The sequence below is a fragment of the Rhinopithecus bieti genome, unplaced genomic scaffold (assembly GCF_001698545.2).
Source record: "Rhinopithecus bieti isolate Rb0 unplaced genomic scaffold, ASM169854v2 scaffold_52032, whole genome shotgun sequence".
Classification (NCBI taxonomy): Eukaryota; Metazoa; Chordata; class Mammalia; order Primates; family Cercopithecidae; genus Rhinopithecus; species Rhinopithecus bieti.
Genome location: NW_016821592.1, coordinates 492,640 through 513,426, shown reverse-complemented (window position 1 = coordinate 513,426; position 20,787 = coordinate 492,640). Strand labels below are relative to the sequence as shown.

General features: G+C 41.6%; 1 long non-coding RNA gene across 1 annotated transcript; it reads right to left on the bottom strand.

Annotated features, from left to right (window-relative positions):
- Positions 1-2,212: 2,212 nt before the first annotated feature.
- On the bottom strand, positions 2,213-19,183 carry LOC108520892 (uncharacterized). Its single transcript, XR_001883052.1, has 3 exons — positions 19,140-19,183; positions 5,561-5,747; positions 2,213-2,331 (listed from the first exon to the last, which is right to left on the bottom strand). It is a non-coding gene; the product is annotated as an uncharacterized LOC108520892 (long non-coding RNA).
- Between the last annotated feature and the right edge of the window lie 1,604 nt (positions 19,184-20,787).

Here is a 20,787-nt window from a genome sequence, read left to right as displayed (position 1 = left end):
TCGGCCTTCCAAAGTGCTGGGATTACAGGCATGAGGCATGGTGCACCCAGCCAATATTATACTTTTATCAGTGGTACAAATCACTTTCAAAGCTCCACTCCAGATAGTCCCCCAAGGTTCAGTTAGCTAGACCACCTATAGTTTTGCCCCTAATTGTTTACTTTATTCAAGGTGGTCTTTGTCATTATCATAAAGAGGGTGTTCTATTGTCAGAACTGGAAGGGGAGCAAAGCAGCACACCACAACTTGGATGGAACTTGAATCATACCAGGTGAAATTCCCATGGATTCTTGGCTCCCTTTGCATTTGTTTTCACATAAACATTCTGCAATTTCTGCCAATTTGTATCCTTGCTTTCTCTCCCTTTCTAAAACTTTTGGCTGACAGGTTCACTTTGCCCTGAATTTACTGATTTAACTCATTTTACTTCTACTAACTAACCTAAGGAGCTTTTCTTCCTCCTACATAATAGATTCACTCTCTGAATTTCTCCTTTAGATCAAAATTGTCCATTCAACTTGAACCACCCACTTTAGTGAACCAATAAATTCCTCTTTTGGAATTCCTCTTTTGGAATCCTACCTGTTTGGGTAGGATTTCTTTCACCAATAAGTGACTTGAGCTCCTGCCACAATCTGCTGAACTATTCAGTTCTTCTCAGGGTTTTCATTCCTACAGCCAACTACTGGGATGCTACTATGGTTTGAATCTGTCTCCCAATATTCATGTATTGGAAACTTAATTGCCATTGTAACAGTATTAAGAGGTGGAGTCTTTAAGATATGATTAGGCCCTGGAAATAATGTTATCTTAGGAGTGGGCTCCTAACAAATAGATAAGTTTGGCCCCTATCCTGTCTGTCCTGTGTGCTCTCTTGCCTTTCTCCGTGGTGATGACACAGCAAGAAGGCCCTCACAAGATGCAGACCCCTCAACATTGGACTTCTCAGCCTTCAGAACTGTAAGAAATAAATTCATTTTCTTTATAAATTACCTAGTCTGTGATATTCCATTACAGCAACATAAAACAGACTAGGAAAAATGCTCATTACCATACATTCTGGGATTCAAAATAAAGTTAACTAGCAAAAGGAAGGAAAGCATGGTAGAGTGACCACACTTCTGTGCCTCCTCCCAAACACCAGTGACACAATAGTAAAGGAATACACAGAAAAGAGGTTTTAGCCCCCAGCAACAAGTTGGAGAAGGAAACAAGAACAAAGAATGTTCAGCAAACTTAGGGAAGATGGAAAGTGAATGGAGAAGTAAAAATGACTTAATAGGACAGAGGAAGTGGAAATCTAAGCATCTTGGAGGGGAACTTCAATGGGTAATGAGCTATAAACAGTCTCAGTGCTTGCAGGCAGCAAGAACCACAGAAGGTAGAAGTGAAGCTGAGACTCCAAAATTAATAAGATTGGAGGGCTACATGTGTGGAAAATGGTTGGACTTCCATTCTCCTGAACAACTCTCAAGCAGCCAGACCCCTCTCTGCTCACTACCCAAAAAGAGAACGGAGGTTCATACTCCGATTAACCCAACAGTCTCTGAACTTGAAGATTAAGCCACATGCAGAACAAAATGAGTTATAGAGCTGAAAAGACTGGAGTTTCATGTAAGAGACTATGTACTGAACTGTGAATATATCAGGCATGTCCCTTTCCTGCTCCCAAAATGCCAGCAACCAAGCATGAACCTACCCCCACCCCATGTCCCCCCACCACCAAACCTAATCAATCCTCTGGAGAAACTGGATAGTCCCAGAAAAAAGGCCTTCAGGCTCTGACATTACAGGGTTCCGCAATAATAAAGCTGGTTCACCATATAATCATCCTACAGAAAAGCCCTTTAGGCAACACACACTGCCAATGCACCCAGAGTTTCCAAAGAGACTTTTTAGGAGGCACTCTTAAAAATAATAGCCAGCCAAGGATCCCAGACATTTCAAAAAAGTCTGCAACATGAAAGACAAATACCAAAACAGAGAAAAATGGAATTCAGATGTCAGAAACCAGAGAGTTCTTGACCCTACAAAGAGTAAAGTCAAGTTACAATCAATGTTTGTGAAGCTGTTTGATCAACAGAGTTAGTGCTGCTATGGCTACAGTCTCATATCGCCAAGGATAACATTCAACTACAAGTAACAGAAAACCAGACTACAATGGCTTAAACAAACAGCCATTTATTTTTGTGACATAACAAGAAGTTGGAGGTAGCAGCTGCAGGCATTCGTTCAATATCTCAATCATGGCAGAAATGGCACCTCTGTAATTTTCCACTCTTTTCTTCAGGGTCCAAGATAGCTGTTGCAGTTTCAGGAATCACATATATACTGTTCAAGGCCACAGAGGGAAAAAAGGGAGGTAAAGATAGTACCAACTATATCTGTCTTTATTGTATCATCTTATTGGCCAGAAGCATGTCATGTGGCCCCCGATTTGGCTGGGAAAGTTCCTATCTATACCCAGAAATGCCATTGCTGCCCTAATAAAATTAGGATTATCTCAACAAGAAAGAAGAGGGAAATGGTCACTATGCAGGTAACTAGCAGCGTCTATCACAGTCTTCAAAACAAATTGTAGTTCTCTGGAATTTATACTTTCATAAGATCATAAATGATTTTTAGGTGGCGATATAGAAGAAAGACCTGGAAAATGTTGATGAAACTAAAGTTAGAGATTCTGGTGTTTTATCTTTCAGATGACTAGAGTTTAGCCTTTTTATAGGTGACATCACTTAAATGTCTTTCCTGTAACAAAGACCAGGAAGAAGCCACAGTTCCACAAAAATATGAGGTTATAAAGACATGGAATTCAACCTAGATGCCCATCAATAGTGGACTGGTTAAAGAAAATGTGGTAATACACACCCTGGAATACTATGCAGCCATAAAAAGAATGAAATCATCTCTTTTACAGCAACATGGATGGAGCTGGAGACCATTATCCTAAGCAAATTAATTCAGTAACAGAAAACCAAATACTGCATGTTTTCACTTATAAGTGGGAGTTAAACATTTAAGTATACATGGACTTGGCCGGGCGCGGTGGCTCAAGCCTGTAATCCCAGCACTTTGGGAGGCCGAGATGGGCGGATCACGAGGTCAGGAGATCGAGACCAGCCTGGCTAACATGGTGAAATCCCATCTCTACTAAAAAATACAAATCTAGCCGGGCGAGGTGGCGGGCGCCTGTAGTCCCAGCTACTCGGAAGGCTGAGGCAGGAGAATGGCGTAAACCCAGGAGGCGGAGCTTGCAGTGAGCTGAGATCCAGCCACTGCACTCCAGCATGGGCGACAGAGCAAGACTCCGTCTCAAAAAAAAAAAACAAAAAAAAGTATACATGGACTCAAATAAAGGAACAACAGACACTGGAGCCTACTTGAGGGTAAAGAGTGGGAGGAGGGTGAAGATAAAAAACTACCTGTTGAGTACTGTGCTTATTACTTGGGTGAGAAAATAATTTGTACACCAAACCCCTGTGACACGCAATTTACCCATGTATAAAACCTGCACATGTACCCCGTGAAACTGGAATAAAAGTTGGGAGGGGAAAGAAGGGACATATTTTAAAAGGAGAGAGAACTTAACTTTAGAAATTAACAAATAAATGTTCACAAAATTGAAAAAAATATATATATGGCATTTCCATAACATGTTCCAGCCATATTTCCTACCTCTAATTTCAGTTTTGGGTTTCTACATACCTTCTTGTATATGGCAAATGTTGGCTCACCAATGGCATCAAGAACAGCACCACCACAATTGCTGTAAGAATTCTCATAGGTGAATATTTGCATTTAATATCGATGGTATGTTCCAACATAGCTATAAGAAGTATACTGTAGACTCAAATGAGAACATTACACATCACTATGTGCCAACAGTTCCCATACTCATGTCCAGTATAACCTTATTCCAGTTAGAATTCCAAATGCAGAGATCTTTGTTTTGCTTCTATTAACAGTGCCTGGAATATTGCTGGAATACAGTAGGGCTCAATGAGTATTTCTTTAATGAATGACTGAATCTCTTCGGTCATTTCCCCTTTCTCCTTACTTCCCTATTCCACCTCCCACTTCTCTTGCAGAAGAAAACCACAACATGTCTGACATGTGAGGGCCTTGACCACAAAAGATAGAATTGTCTCCTACTTCTCATTATATGCTATAGTATTTTCACACTGTGCAGCCAGCAAAACAGTTATTACCAATCACCTACAGATAGTTGAACATCTAGAATTCTAAAATTACATCTAAAAGATTTGATGAAGAAAAATAATTTGCGGGCCGGGCGCAGTGGCTCAAGCCTGTAATCCCAGCACTTTGGGAGGCCGAGACGGGCGGATCACAAGGTCAGGAGATCGAGACCATCCTGGCTAACACAGTGAAACCCCGTCTCTACTAAAAAATACAAAAAACTAGCCGGGTGAGGTGGCGGGTGCCTGTAGTCCCAGCTACTCGGAAGGCTGAGGCAGGAGAATAGCGTAAACCCAGGAGGCGGAGTTTGTAGTGAGCTGAGATCCGGCCACTGCACTCAAGCCTGGGCCACAGAGCGAGACTCCGTCTCAAAAAAAAAAAAAGAAAAATAATTTGCATAGGCTTTACTGCTCCCACTATATATAAAAAGCATATTGTCGTGGTTGTTTGTGGATTCTTCCTGACCTGTGCCACGGGCAAATGCTCCTGTGTTTTTTAGTGTATAGTTTTAAGGAGCAGGGAGTGAGGTGGTCAGGATAGGATGTGCTTGCAAGACCAAATACAATATAAGTTTGAAGCAGGACATTTTTAAGCAGACATTTTGATGTAGCCAGGTCAAAATGGCCCCGTATAAGTGTAAAATCACTGTTTTTTAAAAAAAGCACAAGTAATGGATGCAACAGACATTCTTGACCTTAGTTCACCTCCTATCAGCACTATCACTGAGGTACTACCTACAATTAATGAGTTTTTTTTTTCACTGAGAATAATGGAATCTGTTTGGGGTGTGTGTGTGTGTATGTGTATTTTTTCCCCCAACCAGAGTCTAATGTATATAAGATCAAGGATAACGTAATCAGGAGGTCTACAGAAAGCAGACTGTCCATCCTCTAGCGTAGAACAGTTTAAAAACACCATTAAAAAACATTTCTCTGGCACAGTGGCTTACGCCCATAATCCCAGCACTTTGGGAGGCCGAAGCGGGTGGATTACCTGAGGTCAGGAGTTCAAGACCAGCCTGGCCAACATGGCAAAACCCTGTCTCTAGTAAAAATACAAAAATTAGCCAGGCATGGTGGTGAGCACCTGTAATCCCAGCTACTTGGGAGGCTGAGGCAGAGAAAATTGCTTAAAACCCAGGAGGTAGAGGTTGCAGTGAGCTGAGACTGTACCACTGCACTCTAGCCTGGAAAATAGAGCAAGACTCCATCTCAAAAAAAAAAAAAAAAAATTCTCTTTTTTCAGTACAAAAACCCAAGATCCTATAGCAATTCATTTTCCTATCACCCAAAGAGATTTCATCAAGCTTTACATTCTTTAATAATTTTAGTAATAATATTAATCATACTAATTATTATTTTACCATCAGAAAAAGTGGGCCACTAATTTCTCAGCCTGGAGGGATTCGAGAGAGGTCCTCAGCTCCACAGCCCCCGTCGCTTTGGTTCCTTCAGAGGCAGTTCATTGGTCATTTGGGTCAGCATGTGATTTGTATGAGGCCTGATAAGCCAAGGAGGAGCGATCGTTGAATAGTCCATCAGGACTGGTCGCTATGGAGAAAAAGACAGAAACAAATAGATGTCTACCACTTAACTGCTGTGGCCTGTGAGCACCAGAAGACAATGTGTGCCTCACTGAGGGGGAGTAAAAGTCAAGGTGGAAAAGTGAATCTGAGATGAGAACCGGGTTCTAGATTCCAACTATTTGAAAACTGACCAGCCAATCAAAAGTCTCATAGCCTTGGCTTTTAAACAGTCTTCTGGATGATTCAGTCATGGGGACAGGTGCCCAGTGGCATCTTCAGGATGGCAGCTCAGTGATACTGGATTGCAGCATTCTGGGGCACTGAGGGGAGGGGCTTCAGATCCAGTTGGTATCCAGGATCTTTGCTGGTCTCTGCTGTGGAAGGACTAGTTTGGTCTTATTCCTGGATGATGACCCCTGAATGAAATGCTCGTTTCTCTCTGCCACTCATGGTATTCTGCTGCCCCCAATGATGGAGTTGATGGTTTTGTCCATTTGCATTTTCGTCCTGAAGTCTCTAAGTACGAGGCTTTTTGTCCAAGCACATACCTCTATTCAGGGTGTGCTGGTAAATGTTTAACTGGCTATCTCCAAATTACTTCTTGTCCTCGGGCCCCTAACTGCTCGGGGCTGTCTCTAGCATGCCTCTTCTAGGACTGTCTGTTACTCTGGTTGTGCCCCCCCATGGACTCTACCTAATCTCCGAATACACCACATGTCAAGCATTTTGTCAAACAGCTTACATATATGAACTCATGCAATCCTTACAGCAACCCTGGCAAGTAGATACCAGAGGGTAGAGCGTCTCAAAGATCACATAGTGTTTCTTCTCTGGTCTCTAGGTAAATAGAGATGAGAGCTTAGGGTGGCCAGAAGCAGACAGGGACTCCAGAGAGCATCACTGAGAAAACTGATGGTGGTGTCCCACACTCCCTTCCCCTTCAGCCCTCTTCTCATGCAAGACTGTGTTACTAGCCAAACCAGAAGGGAACTGGGGAACAGCCAGCCTTGTTGTCACCTCCTGGTCCCAGTCCTAGCCTCCACACCCCCATGTTGATCAGCCCCATTCACTTTTTTTTTTTTTTTTTTTTTGAGATGGAGTCTCACTCTGTTGCCCAGGCTAGAGGGCAGTGGCGCGATCTCAGCTCACTGCAACCTCTGCCTCCCAGGTTCAAGCAATTCTCCTGCCTCAGCCTCCTGAGTAGTTGGGATTACAGGCATATGCCACCACACTCAGCTAATTTTTTGTATTTCTAGTACAGACAGAGTTTCACCATCTTGGCCAGGCTGGTCTTGAACTCCTGACCTCAGATGATCCACCTGCCTTGGCCTCCCAAAGTGCTAGGATTACAGGCATGAGCCATGGTGCCCTGCCCCCATTCACTTTTTTTTTTTTTTTTTTTTTTAGACGGAGTCTTGCTCTGTCGCCCAGGCTGGACACTTTTTCAATAAATATTTATTAATTGTCTTTTATGGACAAAGTACACACTAGGTATTCCAGGGAATGCAACCGTGAGTAAACCATGATTCTTATTTGTCTTCTGAGAGATTATAATCTAGAACAGATGAGATGTGCACACAAATTATGATTTTTAAAATTTGCTACTTTGGGCCGGGCGCAGTGGCTCAAGCCTGTAATCCCAGCACTTTGGGAGGCCGAGACGGGTGGATCAAGAGATCAGGAGATCGAGACCATCCTGGCTAACACGATGAAACCCCGTCTCTCTTAAAAAAATAGAAAAAACTAGCTGGGCGAGGTGGCGGGCGCCTGTAGTCCCAGCTACTCGGGAGGCTGAGGCAGGAGAATGGCGTGAACCCGGGAGGCGGAGCTTGCAGTGAGCCGAGATCGCGCCACTGCACTTCAGCCTGGGCGACAGAGCGAGACTCCGTCTCAAAAAAAAAAAAATTTGCTACTTTGTAAGTGTCAGAAGAGTTTTAGAGACAGTGAATCAAACCTCTTGTGTGGCCCTATCCCCCAAATGCTCGGTGAGCATCTCTCATAGCTCAAGAGCAGCTTGCATTTAGATTGGTGATTTGTCCTTTAAAGAAATATGCCAATCACCATTAAAGATATATGGACTGAACGCGGAAAAATGAAAATGGTTTATTTGTTAAAGTAGTGGAATTACGGGTTATTTTTCCCCAGTGGTTTTGATTTACATTACCATTATATAATGGTGCTTGAGCTTTGTTATGTTTAAAAGAAAAAGTTGAAATTGTTGTCATCCACAACCCAGCTCCAGGGACTGATTCCCAAGTTAGCTTAACTCACCTGTGAATCAATCTCCTGAGGAACTTAGAAAACTCTTATAGAGTTCCACAGAACACTGCCAGCTTTACATAGTCACAGCCAACATATTTTTAAACCATTTGTGGATGTTTTCTATATCGTATGTAATACGAAATGGTTTTTAAATGGTGTTAAACCTTTGAAAAGTGATGTGCTTGTAAAACTGTCTTCTTAAGACCCACTGTGGGATTTTTCCCCTCCCCCGCCATCCTTTTGATGTTAGTGATAACAGTCCCACAAGGGCACACTGTCAGTTAACTAGATAGGAAGCTTCATTAGGCAAACAGGTGTCAGCAGTGGCAGAATCTACTAATTTATAAATGATTGTATTAGGGTTCCCTAGAGGGACAGAACTAATACATATATATAAAGGGGAGTTTATTAAGGAGTAATTGACTCACACAGTCACAAGGTGAGGTCCTACAATAGGCCGTCTGCAAGCTGAGGGGCAAGGAAGCCAGTCTGAGTCCCAAAATCTCAAAAGTAGGGCAACCAACAGTGCAGCCTGCAGTCTGTGGTTGAAAGTCCAAGAGTCCGAAAGCTGAACAACTTGGAGTCTGATGTTTAAGGGCAGGAAGCATCCAGCACAGGAGAAAGACAGAGGCCAGAAGATTCAACTAGTCTAGTCTTTCCACATTCTTCTGCCTGCTTTTTATTACGGCCATGCTGCCAGCTGATTAGATTGTGCCCACCTAGGTTGAGGCTGGGTCTGTCTTTCTCAGCCCACTGACTCAGATGTTAACCCCCTTTGGCAACACCCTCACAAATACACCCAGGAACAATACTTTGCATCCTTCAATCCAATCAAGTTGACACTCAGTTTTAACCATCACAATGATCATTACCTGATTACTTGCATTTAACACCAATCTAAGCCAAGAGTCCTCTGATGAGAAATTGGGCTCTATAAATATGAGGAAAGATTTCTCTGAGCCCTTGGCAGCCATTAAGCTACTCCCATTAACAGCCTCCCTCATACTCTGTATAGGATTTCCCACTCATAAAGAAGGGCATGGGGACTGCATCAGCCTTTAACAAGATATGATTCCTGAAACTGCAGTGACCATCTTGGACCATGAGGAAACAAAGGAGAAAATCACAAAGGTGCCATTTCTGCCATAATTGGGATATTGAACCAATGCTTGCAGCTGCTACCTCCAACTTCTTGTTTTGTGACAATAATAAATGGTTATTTGTTTAAGCCATTATAATCTGGTGGTGGGTTACTTGCATCTAATCCTTAGTGATATGAGACTGTGGCCATGGCAGTGCTAACATTGCAGATCAAACAGTTTTACAAGCAGTGACTGTAACTCGACTTTACTCTTTCCAGGGTCAAGAACTCTCTGCTTTCTAACATCTGAATTCCATTTTTCTCTGTTTGTTTTGGTATGTGTCTTTCATGTTGCAGGTTTTCTTGAAATGTCGGAATCCTTGGCTGGTCATTAGTTTTAAGAGTGCCTCCTAAAAGACTCTTTGGAAGCTCTGGGTGCATTGGCAAGGTGTGTTGCCTCAAGGGCTTTTCTGTAGGACAGTTAGATGGTTAACCAGCTTTATTTTTGGGGGGACCCTGTAATGTCAGCAGTAGCCCCTCCAGAGAGATCCTTCCACCATTTCTCCTCATCAACTTCCCCTCCACTCTTCCCAACCCCAACTCCAGCCTCTCCAGTGATCTAAGACTTTCAGGAAATAACTTAGGGAAAATAGATCTTTATTTTAGAGGATGATACGGCCATATCTGAAGCTATGTGTCAAGTAATGTTATAGCAGTGCTCTATAATTCTTGGTGATATCACAGTATGCTGTACTCAGTGACAGCCTAACTGGAAAAAAAATTAAGTAGTAATAATGATATTTGACATATTGAGAACACACCATGTGCCAAGCAGTTCGTTAAACACGTTATACATATTAACTCATTACCCAGCCAAGTATACACTCAGTATCCCATTGTACCAATGAGGAAAGGGAGGCCAGGAGGTTATGTAACTTGCCTAGAGTTACACAGCTAGTGAATGGATCGTTGGAATCAGGTTTTTTGTTGTTGTTGTTTTGTTTTGTTTTTTGTTTGTTTGTTTGTTTTTGAGACGAAATCTCACTCTGTTGCCCAAGCTAGAGTGCAGTGGCGCAATCTCAGCTCACTGCAACTTCTACCTCCTGGGTTCAAGCTATTCTCCTGCCTCAGTCCCCTGAGTAGCTGGGACTACAGGCACCTGACATCATGCCTGGCTAATTTTTGTATTTTTAGTAGAGACGGCATTTCACTATGTTGACCAGGCTGGTCTTGAACTCCTGACCTCATGATCCCCCTGCCTCGGCCTCCCAAAGTGTTGGAATTACAGGCATGAGCCACCGTGCCCAGCCTGGAATCAGGTTTTCTTACAGTGCAAGCAGGTATAAGCAAATTATGTTTGGCAGGACACACCTTAAAGTCAGACTTCAAAGAATTCTCACAAAGTTCCAAGGAACATGACCTCACAATAAAAAATTATATAACACACAAAGAAACAAGCCACAATATGTTAGAGTCATCAGAAACAACAGCAAAATCAGCTTGCAAAAACTTTTGATATTGGATGATCAATTATAGATTTATTTTATAAATATATAGAATGTATTTAACATTGAAAGTATAAACAGGAGAATATAAAAACTGACAAAGCAGATCTGAACAATTAGAATAACTAAAATTAAAATTTTAATTGAAATAAAAAATCAAAGGGACTAGTTAGCATATTAAAACATGAAAATTTAACAATAGGCTGTCATGACAAAAAAAAAAAGAGAGAATCAGGGCAGGCACGGTGGCATATCCCTGTAATCCCAGCACTTTGGGAGGCCGAGGCAGGTGGATTGTTTGAGCCCAGGACTCCAAGACCAACCTGGCCAACACAGTGAGAACCCGTCTCTATCTTAAAAAGTAAAAAATATTTTAACTAAAAAAAAAACATTAGTATACTAGAAGATAGAAGTCAAGAAGTTTCTCAGAATACAGGACAAAGAGAAAAGAGTATCTTCAAAACCCTCTAGCAGGTGGTACATTAAAATCATATCCATTAAAATCAGACATTTAAAAATGATGGCCACTATCATCACTTCTATCAAATATTGTACTAGGGGTCTAAGCAGCCCAATAAGATAAGAAAGAAAGAACTGGAAAAGTAGAAAGAAAACTGTGGTTATTTGAAAATGATAGAATCTGATGGAATAATCTCCAGATAAATTCTTAGAATAAGTAAGGTTCTTAGACCCAAAAATCAGTTCACAAATATCAACAGCATTTCTATAAAGTACAAGATATAATAACATTAGTTTTAAAAATACCATTAAAGGCCGGGCGTGGTGGCTCAAGCCTGTAATCCCAGCACTTTGGGAGGCCGAGACGGGCGGATCACGAGGTCAGGAGATCGAGACCATCCTGGCTAACATGGTGAAACCCCGTCTCTACTAAAAAATACAAAAAACTAGCCGGGCGAGGTGGCGGGCGCCTGTAGTCCCAGCTACTCGGGAGGCTGAGGCAGGAGAATGACGTGAACCCGGGAGGTAGAGCTTGCAGTGAGCTGAGATCCGGCCACTGCACTCCAGCCTGGGTGACAGAGTGAGACTCCGTCTCAAAAAAAAAAAAAAATACCATTAAAATGGCAATGAAAACTATAAAGTGATTAGAAATAAATCCAGCAAGTTATTTTTGTAACAGCTATGTATAGAATATTGCATTTGTGTCCTATTGCTGCTGTAACACACGACCACAAACTTTGCATCTTAAAACAACCCAAGTTTATTATCTTACTGTTCTGGAGGTCAGTAGTAGGAGAGAGTTTTATGGGCCAAAATCAAGTTGTCATAGCCACATTCTTCCTGGAGGCTCTAGGAGAGAATCTTTTCATTGTCTTTTCCATGTGATACAGGCTGCCTGCATTTCTTGGCTAGTGGCCCCTTTCTCGATCTTCAAATTCAAACCCTGCTTCAGTCCTCACATCTTCTCTCTGACTTTGACCGTCTTGTCTCCCTCTTATAAAACCCTTGTGATTGCATTGGGCCCATCTAGATAACTCAGATGTAATGTAACATATCACAGGCTCTGGGCATTAGGACATGGACATCTTGGCAGGTGGCATTATTCTGTCTACTGCAAATATAAATGGAAAGACATAGGAGGTTTTTTGTTTTTTTGGTTTTTTTTTTAGGTGAGGTCTCACTCTTAGCCCAGGCTGGAGTGCAGCAGTGCAACCATGCCTCCTGCTGCCTCAATCTTCTGGGCTAAAGCAATCCTCTTGCCTCAGCCTCCCAAGTAGCTGGGACTACAGGCATACGCCATCATGCCCAGCTAATTTTGTATTTTGTGTAGAGACATGGTCTCACCATCTTTCCCAGGCTGGTCTCGAACTTCTGGCCTCAAGTAATCCTCCTGTCTTGGCCTCCAAAAGTGCTAGGATTGTAGGTATGAATCACCACACCTAGCTAAGACATACCTTTTTCATAAACAGAACATCATAAAGATGTCTGTTCTCTCAAATTGATTTGTAGATTCCATGCAATTCTGAATCATACGCCATTAGGTTTTTTTTTTTTTTTTAATTAAACTTTACAAGTTTTTTCTAGGATTTATATGAAAGAACCAAGTGCCAAGTGCCAAGTATAGGCAAGACACTCCTGAAGAACAGATGCCCTACTGGATATTAAGACTTAGTATGAAGCTATAATATTTAAGACTTAGTGGTATTGACCAGAGACAAATCCACCAGGAGAACAGACTCATGTAGAGACCTGATACATGATAGAACTGTACTGCATCAGGTCATAGAAGCATGCATACACTATAATTACATTGATACAAAAGTTGAAAACAGGAAATATCAAGCAATATATTATTTAGACACACACACACACACACACATATATGTATGGTAATACTATAAAGAAAAGCAAGGCATAAAATTTACGACTGGTAACCCCAAGACTGGGAAGGTTGAGACTGGGGAGTTTTACATAGTGCTTTCCAAAGTACCGCTAATGTTCTACTTCTTAAGCTGAATGTGAGGTGTAGAGGTGTTAATTTTATTATTAGTCTTTTTTTTTTTTTTTTTTTTTGAGACAGAGTCTCACCATCACCCAGGCTGGAGTGCAGTGGTGCAATCTCAATCTCATCTTACTGCATCCTATGCCTTCCAGGTTCAAGCGATTCTCATGCCTCAGCCTCCAGAGTAGCTGGGATTACAGGTGTGCACCGCCATGCTTAGCTAATTTTTGTATTTTCAATAGAGACAAGGTTCCACCATATTAGCCAGGCTGGTCTCGAACTCCGGACCTCAAGCAATCCTCCCACCTCAGCCTCCCAAAGTGCTGGGATTACAGGTGTGAGCCACTGAGCCCAGCTTATTATTAGTCTTTAAATTGTGCAATATGTTATAGATACCCTTTTGTTTGAATACTATCTTCATATTTTTAATTTAAAAGGTAATCTGAGTTCATTTAAAAATTTTCTTTAAAACAAGTTAAAATGCATAAAACAATGTAAAGTTAAAGTATCAGTGTTGTATCCAGTTCATATAAACTAATCAGATAAACATTAAGACTACGTTAGAAGGCCGGGCGCGGTGGCTCAAGCCTGTAATCCCAGCACTTTGGGAGGCCGAGACAGGCGGATCACGAGGTCAGGAGATCAAGACCATCCTGGCTAATACAGTGAAACCTCAGCTCTACTAAAAAATACAAAAAAACTAGCCGGGCGAGGTGGCCGGCGCCTGTAGTCCCAGCTACTCGGGAGGCTGAGGTAGGAGAATGGCGTAAACCCGGGAGGCGGAGCTTGCAGTGGGCCGGAGATCCGGCCACCGCACTCCAGCCTGAGCGACAGAGCGAGACTCTGTCAAAAAAAAAAAAAAAAAAAAGACTACGTTAGAAAATGGCAAAGAAGTCATTAATAAACAAATTCACACAAGAAGAAATCTAAATGGCAATTAAATATATGGAATTTTAAAAAGAAACTTCCATCAATCTAGTAGTTAAAAAATTAAATATTTAAATATTATCGCCTCTCTAATTCAAAGGGGGTTAAAAATATCATACTGGTTGTTGGTATGATACTGCTGATAGGCAAACACATAGATAAGAATTTGTGAAAAAACAATTTACCAATACCTGTCAAGGGTCCTAAAGTGTTTATGCCCTTTTGTTAAATAATGCAATTTCCCGAAATCTGTACTAGAGATAATTCTTATATATCAAGAAATATTTTTGTGACAAAAAAATAATATTAACTAAGTGCTTATGCTGCTGCCAAACATGGTGCTAAATCCGCCCCACAAATTAGGAGACTTGGGTTGCTGCCAACACTACTCAACCTGAAGATACTAGGAGGGTCAGGATTGAAACCCAGCAGTGTGATTCCAGAGCCCATATTTTTAAGCACCACACCATACTGTAGCATTGCAACCTGGTTTCTAATTGTTGAAAGAGAAAAAAAAATTTAATGATTAAATAACCAATGTGAGACAATTATTCAAAATGAAAATGAAAGAAAAAGACCTAGAAATGACCTGAATGTTCAGTAATAGCCAAACAGCAAAATTAAGCATGGTATATTTATATGTAATAGGCAGGGGGAAACCACTCATTTCAAAAATTTTAATACGTGGAAAAAATACATCTTAAAATCGAATAAATGTGGTATTGTGATTCAGTGCAAATGTATCACTGTTATAATTAAACTAAATATTAAAGTCCTACTGATAATGGGTCGATAGTATTATCTTAATCATCTTAGCAAAGAACCATACATTGTTTTGCTTTGTTTTGTTTTGTTTTTTTAAGACGGAGTCTCACTGTGTCTCCCAGGCTGGAGTACAATGGCGCGATCTTGGCTCACTGCAACCTCTATCTCCTGGGTTCAAGCAATTCTCCTGCCTCAGCCTCCTGAGTAGCTGGGATTACAGGTGCCCACCATCATGCCCAGCTAATTTTTGTAGAGATGGGGTTTCTCCATGTTGGCCAGGCAGGTCTTGAACTCCTGACCTCAGGTGATCCGCCCACCTCGGCCTCCCAAAGTGCTGGGATTACAGGCATGAGCCACTGCACCCAGCCCACACATTCTTTATTTCTATTTTAATTTAATGTGAATAGATAACGCATTCATTCATTCACATTGTCCAAGCAGCAAACAAGCATAAAAATATACACAATAGAGGCCGGGCGCGGTGGCTCAAGCCTGTAATCCCAGCACTTTGGGAGCAGAGACGGGCGGATCACGAGGTCAGGAAGATCCTGAGACCATCCTGGCCTAACATGGTGAAACCCCGGCTTTCCTACTAAAAATTACAAAAAACTAAGCGCCCGGCCGCCCCCAGGCCGCGACCTGGCGGGGCGGCCTGTAGTCCCAGCTACTGGAGGCCTTGAGCAGCGAGAATGGCCGTGAACCGGGGGAGGCCGGAGCCCTTGCAGTGAGCTGAGATCTGGGCCACTGGCCCACTCCAGCCTGGGCAACAGAGCCGAGACTCCGCTCTCAAAAAAAAAAAAAAAAAAAAATAAGTATACTATATATATATATTATACACAATAGAAAGTCTCACCCCTACTCCACTCCAGGGCCCACTGGTTTCCATTCTCAGCCTCAAATGGGTTATCAATATTAGTATTTTCTTGTCTGGCCTTCCAGAAGGGTCAAAGACAATATACATTCTTTGTCCTCTTCCTTTTTTATACAAACTATGAAAGACTATACACATTTTCCAGTAAGTTACTTTTGCATTTAATAGATCTTGAAGATCTGTCTAAATCAATACAAAAGCACTTACTCATTTTTAAATAGCTATATAGTATTCCACAGTGTAGCTATGCCATAAATAATTTAACAAGGCCTATACTGATTGACATTTATGTTGCTTCCAATTTTTTTTCTAAAAAACTTTTCTGAAGTGACCATTTCTTTTGCTATTACAAAAAAAAAGCAATGAATAATATTCATTCAATACTATCTCTAGAAATCATTATTAAAAGTATAATAGAATGCCGGGTCCAAATGTACATACACTTGTAATTTTTAAAAATAATTTCAACTTTTGGGCCAGGCACGGTGGCTCACGCCTGTAATCCCAGCACTTTGGGAGGCCGAGGCGGGCAGATCACGAGGTCAGGAGATCAAGACCATCCTGGCTAACATAGTGAAAACCCCATCTCTATTAAAAATACAAAAAATTAGCTGGGCTTGGTGGTGGGTGCCTGTAGTCCCAGCTACTCAGGAGGCTGAGGCAGGAGAATGGCGTGAACCCAGAAGGCGGAGCTTGCAGTGAGCCGAGATTGTGTCACTGCACTCCAGCCTGGGAGACAGAGTGAGACACTATCTCAAAAAAATAATAACAATAATATAATAATAATAATAATTTTAAGTAGTCCCCAGTGTCTTTGTTGCCACCTTTATGTCCATGGGTACCCAATGTTTAGCTCCTACTTATAAGTAAGAACATGCAGTATTTGGTTTTCTGTTCCTGCATTAATTTGCTTAGGATAATGGCCTCCAGCTGCAACTATGTTGCTGCAAAGGATATGATTTTGGTTTTTTTTAAATGCACAATTGTAATTTTAATGGATACTGCTAATCTCTAATCGGCTAACATCTTGATGCTGTTAGGCTTCCTACCAAGAACATGGTCTACCTTTCCATTTGTCCCAGCCTCTTTTTGTGAAGAGCAACACAATCTGGATCCACTACTTTTCAAAAAGCAGTGTGTATATGCAAAACTTTACCTACCAATGATTTCAGCGATGCACCTTTCTAAAAAAAGTTAAAAGGAAATGGGTCACTATGTTAATACTAAATAATCTATCAGGGCAGGTGGGATTTGGGGTTATATGGGCATTCTTCTTTATTCCTTCTTGCAAATTTCAATTTCTTGCTTTATTTTGTTTTATTACAAAAGTGATAAAACAAAATAAAGCAAGAAATTGTCACCCATACCCTGGGCGACAGAGCGAGACTCTGTCTCAAAAAAGAAAAAAAATTCTTTTTTCTTTAATCACAGAATAGTCAATAACTTTCAAAGTAATAAAATTTAGCATCATTCACCAGAGAAAAAGCAATATAAATCTATGAAAGTTTGCCCCAAAGGATTAGGTACTTTGAGAAGAAATTTTAAACTGTCTAGATAAAGCACATTCCCCCTTTGACCTAACCATGTCCCTGTATCAGATGACAAACTTATGAAAGACTAGTAGAGAGGAAGCTGTACCCTTGCTCTGAATTTGACCTTTCTCAAAGAAGAATGTGGTTTTACTAAAGTAAGAAAATAATCTATCAAGGTCATGCAGTATTTGATTGTTATCTTACAAAATTTGGCAGAAGTTTTGCCCTAAACATATGAGCAATGCTGACAATTCCATTATACAATTTATTTAAGCTGGTGGCACTGCTGCTGATGCATAATCTCATTTTAGGAAACTTCATTGTTTTTGGAAATCATAGTTTTAGAGATTCGTAATTTGATTTTTAAGTAGGATAATTTAAATAAAGATTGCCTGAAAGGAAAAATTCTAATATAATTGAGACTCATTGGAGGAAAATTTTACTGAGAATTTCCTTTAGGGGACATTTCCTATGTAGTATACATGACCTTGCCCTTTTAGTCAATTTTTACAATAATTCATTTTTATGGCCCCAAACCTTTTGTTTGTTGTTGTCATTATGTTTTGTATATTTGAGACGGGGTCTTACTGTGTCACCCAGGCTGGAATGCAGTGGCACCAATCGTAGCTCACTGCAGCTTCAAACTCCTGGGCTAGGCGTTCCTCCTGCCTCAGCCTCCCAAGTAGCTAGGACTACAGGCACATGCCACCACACCTGACTTATTTTTTTAAATAATTTTTGTAGATACCAGGTCTTGGTATTTTACCCAGGTTGGTCTTGAACTCCTAGCCGCAAGTGACTATCCTGCCTTGGCGTGCCAAAGCACTGGGATTACAGGCATGAGCCACTATACCTCAAAACCTCTTGAACTTCTTAGTCTGGGAAGAAGAAAAGATGGAAGAAAAGGAAAGCAGGTCTTAAAATCCCGGGGGAAGCAGAGGAAGGAAGGACCATCTTTAATTACATTAAGGGCTCATCCTAGGCAAAATTACAAGGAAATTTCCTCTTCTTCTTCTATCATACCTCCTAGTATCCTTTCCAACTTACCTGTTTTATATTTCTTCAAACTCTTACTCCTAGCCAGATGTCAAACATGGACAGCTATCTAATAAACAAATCCTCACTGGGATGGTTTCCCTTTCCAAAGAATATTCATATTTCTAAAGACCAAACAAACATAAGTCTGATAGTAGTATTTTAGAAAATATGAGAGAGCATTGGGTGCAGTGGCTCATGCCGGTAATCCCAGCACTTTGGGTGGCCAAGGCAGGTGGATAACTGGAGGTGAGGAGTTCGAGATCAGCCTGGGTAACATGGTGAAACCTCGTCTCTACCAAAAATACAAAAGTTAGCCAGGCGTGATGGTGCACACCTGTGGTCCCAGTTACTGGGGAGGCTGAGATGGGAGGATTGCTAGAGCCCAGGATGCAGAAGTTGTAGCGAGCCGAGATTGTACCACTGTACTCCATCCTGGGTGACACAGTGAAACCTTGTCTCAAAAAATAAAAAAACAGAAGGAAAATATGAGAGGCTGGTGGAAAAACATAGGAGGCTTTTATCAGCATCCCTGACTCACAACACACAGGTTGGTCACATATGCCACCTGCTTAAGATTAGTCCCAGGTCCCCAAAATGCCCTAGAGAAAATATCTTGATTACTTCTGCCTTCAAATAAAGAAAGAGGGAAAAGATTTAAAGTGACAGCATATAGATTTTGTTTTTTGAAGCAAAAAAAACCTCCAAATCATACTTCATTAGGGTTTCATTTAACGTACTCAAAATATATTTAAACTATTAGATACAGGAGATTCACAAAGTCTTCATAGAAAAATAAAAAATGAAGATATATACCACATCCAATGTATATCTCAGTACCAGAAATAATTAATCCTCCCATTTATAGGAGGATTTTTTGCTACTTGGCAGGTCACTGAGTTTTTACAGATTAGGGGCAATGAAAGCTCCCACCTACTATATATTTTTATTCTCCTGGCTGGGTGCAGTGGCTCATACCTGTAATCCCGGCACTTTGGGAGGTCAGGGCAGGTGGATCGCTTGAGGCCAGGAGTTCCAGCAAGACTCTACCTCAAAAAAAAAAAAAGAAAGAAAGATAGTGAGTGAGTTTTCCTGAGATCTGGTTGGGTAGCACCTCCCCTTTCTTTATCCTGCTCTGCCATGATAAGGCGTGCTTGCTTCCCCTTCACCTTCTGCCATGATAGTAAATTTCCTGAGGCCACCCAGCCATGCTTCCTGTACAACCTGTGGAACTGTGAGTCAATTAAATCTCTTTCTTCATAAATTACCCAGTCTCAGGTAGTTCTTTATCACACTGTGAGAACAGATTAATACAGTTACCAAGAGACTAAGATGCAGAATTGTAGCAGGGAGAAGTCAAGATATATCTAGGAGACAGCATCCCACTAGATCTGATGGCTAGAGGGGACTCACAGACCACTTCTTCAAGGCCTGGTGTCTGGGGATACAGCTGCCAGCTGGCATACCCCAATCCAGCAGGGAAAATTGGAAGTCCCAAGATTAAGAGCAAGCAGCAAGAACTTCATCAGAAAAGGAAGGGAGGGAGGGAGGGAGGGAGGAAGGAAGGAAGGAAGGAAGGAAGGAAGGAAGGAAGGAAGGAAGGAAGGAAGGAAGGAAGGCAGGCAGGCCGGCCGGCCATGGTGGTGCATACCTGTAATCTCAGCACTTTGGGAGGCTGAGGTAGGCGGGTCACGAGGTCAGGAGATCGAGACCATCCTGGCTAACATGGTGAAACCCTGTCTCTACTAAAAATACAAAAATTAGCTGGGCGTGGTGGCACATGCCTGTAGTCCCACCTACTCGGGAGGCTGAGTCAGGAGAATGGTGTGAGCCCGGGGGTGGAGCTTGCATTGAGCCCAGATCGAAACACTGCACTCCAGCGTGGGCGACAGAGTGAGATGAAAGAAAGAAAGAAAGGGAGGGAGGCAGGGAGGGAGAGAGGTGGGCGGGCAGGCAGGTAGGCAGGCAGGCCGGGCGCGGTGGCTCACGCCTGTAATCCCAGCACTTTGGGAGACTGAGGTGGGAGGATCACAAGGTCAGGAGATCGAGACCATCCTGGCTAACACGGTGAAACCCCGTCTCTACTAAAAATACAAAAATTAGCTGGGCATGGTGGCACATACCTGTAGTCCCAGCTACTCAGGAGGCTGAGGCAGGAGAATGGTGTGAGCCTGGGAGGTGGAGCTTATACTGAGCCGAGGTCGGGCAACTCTTAATTCCATAAGGCAAGAAAACTTTATACTTGTCTGTATTTTAATTTAAAATTTTAAAATGGAAGAGATTGAAATAGAAGGGGGTGCATTCATAAAGGATTCCTGAAGAAGATGAGTTTTGAGTGTGTATGTAATGTACCCCTAAATGTAAAAAATGGACCTTGGAGGAGTTTTCCTTTTGGATCCTGTGATAACACAGAAAGCACAATTAATAGTCCCTGTTTTCAGAAGCTAGTTCGGGATATAAAATTAGCTATGTGAAACACTCAGTGACCAATATATACTCAGAGTTTAAAGTTATCATTTATTACTAATAAAAAAGCAAAAAATTACTCAGAATGAATGATTCAGAATTTTTCATGACCCCATCTCAAATATATCATCTCCATTTCTTTCAACTTTCCCACCCACTG